The sequence below is a fragment of the Nematolebias whitei genome, chromosome 19 (assembly GCF_014905685.2).
Source record: "Nematolebias whitei isolate Nwh7 chromosome 19, NemWhi1, whole genome shotgun sequence".
Lineage (NCBI taxonomy): Eukaryota > Metazoa > Chordata > Actinopteri > Cyprinodontiformes > Rivulidae > Nematolebias > Nematolebias whitei.
This window is the reverse complement of record NC_056516.1, coordinates 32,934,471-32,938,443: the sequence shown is the minus strand read 5'-3', so window position 1 is coordinate 32,938,443 and position 3,973 is coordinate 32,934,471.

The following is a 3,973-nucleotide window of genomic DNA, read 5'->3' as shown; positions in this document are numbered from 1 at the left end:
GCTTTATTCTTACAGCTAACGTGTGTATTTTTTCACCTACTCAAGCCTGCAACACGTGAATTTAGTCATTTTTGTCCGTTACACGTTCACCACCACATCATCGGTCGTGTGTGTGACATATTAATTTACTCACGAGTGCCAAATTTGTCAGCGACCCATCTGCAGCATGGGTAATTCTGTTCCTCGTGTTGGTGAGATTTACGTTTCACCACCTGCTTCACGTCTGCAACTTCCCCCCGCCAGTGTTAGCTACATTTACCCATGCATGTTTTAAACACTGCGAGCGTCCAGAAAGTCATGTTTGTCCATGAAGCTACGTTTGAATGGATCCTGGAATAAATCTGTTAATTATGTCTTATATATGATTCTCCAGAAGAGATCCCTATTATTTCATACTTTCATGCAAATTCAATTAAGAAAACAGCATTGTTGTTTAAAGATTAGTCTCAAATATCTGTGCAAATAAAATCCTCATGGTTTCAGTGCCGCTCAGTAAAAACGAGGTGATAAATTCAGTTCATAGTGCAGAGTTTACAGCTTGGAGCTGGTCCGTTTGTCAGTCTCAAACACAAATTAATAAATGAGTAAAACCGACTCATTATTGCTTCTTCTCTGCTCGTCGTGCACAACTTTAAACTCCCTGATTTTTGTCGTGATTGTATAAACGTCCTCGACGAGCTGGAAAGACGTGTTTTCTACGTATATAAAGCTACAGCTGAACTGAGGTCAAGCAATTTAAAAGAAACGCCGCAAAAAAGGGCTTCAGTGTTCGATAGCAAACAGTTAAAATTGGAAGTTTTTTAAATTTTAAAGAGAAGAAATTTGCAGCAAAGTCCAACGTTTGTGCTTAGGAGCTGTAGTGCTCTTCAGTGACTTCTTGTTTTTATCAAAATCAAGTTTTTCATCGTATAAACACTGACATCTTCTCGTTCAGTAGTCAACGGAGAGGCTTTCGGCTTCACTGTCTGCAAAACAGACGAAGAAGAAAAGCGTGCAGCGTTGTTGGAGCAGGCGAAGGGGAGGGCCTCTCGTTTAAAACAGTGTTTACTTAAATTAAACGCGACACATCTGCCACAGAGGGAGGCGTCCTGGAATAAACAGGCAGTAAGAGGGTGGGAGCGTAGTGCACTGCGGAGGATTAAAGTCATTAAACCTCCTGGAAAGAAACGTATAGCTGGTTTCATAATAATCCACCATTTGCTGAGGGGGTCATCCTGTCATCCCTGGATTAAAAGATCAAAATCGCTCCCAAAGTGGAATTAAAAACTTCCAAATTACAGCTGCAGTGTTGAAAAAGTTTGGACGTGGTGTAAAATGGAAATAAAAACAGAATCCCAAATTCTATTCACAGTGGAACATAGCTAACATGTCAAATGTTGAAACTAAGAAATTGTAGAATATTTGGGAAAAATAAGGTAATTTTTTTGTGGCAACACATCTCAAACAATAAATCAAAGTTCATGCTCAATAATCCAGATAAAAAATCCAAGTTCAGGTCATCTGGACGGTTTCTTTTTTTGTTGTTGAGACATTTCGTCCTTCATCCAAAGGACTTCATCAGTCCGAGGAGCCACGACAAACTTAGTCCCACAAGCAGCACACTCACGTAGTGGACCAACTAGTTTGTTGGTGATAAGATGGTTTCTGGGGCCCGCCCTCTCCCCCCGTCAACTCCTGTGAGGCAGCCATACTCAAAGTGATTCAAAACATCAAAGTTCATGCTCAATAAGCCAGGTTAAAAAAAATCCAACAAAGTTCAAACAAAGATGTTTTGAACCACTTTGGCTATGGCTGCCTCACAGGAGTCGACGGGGGAGACGGACCTTATCACCAGCAAACTGGTTGGTCCACTATGGGAGTGTGCTGCTTGTGGGACTACGTTTGTTGTGACTGACAAAGTCTTTTGGATGAAGGACGAAACGTCTCAACAAAAAAAGAAACCATCCAGATGAGCTGACTGAACTTTGTTAGACATCTCAAAAAAGTTAGGATGGGAGCAACAAAACACTAAGTGGTGAGTATGAAAACATCTGGATCAGCATTTTGCAACTAATGAGGTCAGTTGGCAGCAGGTCAGTAGGAGGACTGGATATAAAAAAGGACTTTCAGAGAAGCTAAGATGGGCAGAGGTTCACCAGTCTGTGAAAAACTGCATCTGAAAATAGAGGAACAATTTCTGAATAATGTTCCTCAATGGAAAACTGGAATCTTGGATGATTGGGGAAAATCCCATCACCCAAAGTTCATAATTTATTAAAAATTCAACAACCTGTACGCACAAAAGACTGAAAGTCGACACTGGACGGTCGTGCTCTTCAGCCCCTAAGGGACCACCGCATTAAAAACAGGTCTGTTTGTACAAGTCATTGTCTGTAAACACAGCTCACCATCGTCAACTGATGCTTAAAGCTCCATTATGTAAAAAGAAGCCATTTGTGGACGCCATCCAGAAACGCTGCTGTCCTTTCAGAACAAAAGTTTGTTTAAAACGTACGGAGGACTGTTAGAATTTTTTATTTTTTTTGGATCCACAGATGCCATGTTCTCCGTAATAAAGAGGAAAGGAACAATTCAGCCTGTTAGCAGCGCAGAGGTCAAAAGCCTACCTCTCTGATGGTATGGGGGTGCATTAGTGTCCCTGGCTTGAACAGCTTACACATTTGAAAAGGCACCGTCAATGCAGAAAAGTACGTGCAGGTTTTAGAACAACATCCACGAGTCTTTTAAAGGGAAGGCCTTGCATATTTCAGCAAGATGAGGCTAAACCACAACAGCACGGCTTCAGAAGAGTCCAGGTCCTGAACTGACCTGCATGCAGTCCAGACCTCTCAACAATAAAACATCAGGTGCATCATGTTGATGATGCACCTGATGTTGAAATCAGGTCTATCTTGTAAATGAGTCCTCGAGGCTCAGTGGGATTTACGTGTTTAAATAAAGGTTGAATGAATCATGAAACAAACAAAAAAAACAATCCAGCAAAAATATCCCAGGACTGTCGAGCATCTAGAATCCAGTATTAGACACAAATGGGACAAGGTTTCCCTCAAAAAAGTCCAAAAACTGGTCTCCTAACTAGGCCTGTCACAATAACAAATTTTGCTGGGCGATTAATTGTCTCAGAAATTATTGCAATAAATTATAATATTGTTTGAAATTTGACAATAATTAGTAATTACTGTCAAATTTAAGAAGAACTGTTTAATTTGTTTTATGTGTAGTACCTTTTATTGGCCATCGGATGGCAGTATAAGACTGTTTGAACCCAAGGATGGATAGTGAGGGAGCAAGCAGCATGTCTCTTTATGAAAAATGGGAGGGAGGCCCCTTGACGTGGCACGGGTTGTCTCTCCTTCCTGTTTTTTGGCTCTCAAAATGGCAGATGCTCGGTGTGGTTTGAGCTCTTTAACATAGTATTTTTCAAACAAAGCTTTTACGTAAACAAATCAGTAAACAAGTTCTCAGCTTCTTTTAGCAGAGAAAAACAACTTTTTAGACGAAGGCGCGGGTTTCAACTGTGAATTTTGTAGCTTCGACAAGACAGAGGTTTTTTTCCCCCGAGGTCAGCCTGTTAGCTTAGCTTGTAGCTTAGCTTCTCAGCTTAGCTGCTTTTATCGATCCAAAAACACAATTTTGGATCGTTAAAACAGATTTTAAAGAGAAAGGGAAGGGTCAGTGAAGAGCACCGGAGTCGTCCAGTGTCTTCAGTAGAAAGAGACATGAAGAAATGATGAGGCCGATAAATGAAAACGAGGTCGATAATTTTCATTTATCATGCGATTAATTGATTTATTGTTTATCGTGACAGGCCTACTCCTAAGTTCTCCTAAATTGAGATGTGTTGCTGCCATAAATTCAAAATTGCCTTTTTTCTTCCAAGGAACTGATACAAAACCTTAATTTGAACATTTGGTTCATTTAACAACTTCCACTGTGAATAAAATGTGGATTTATGAGATTTAAAATTGTTGTG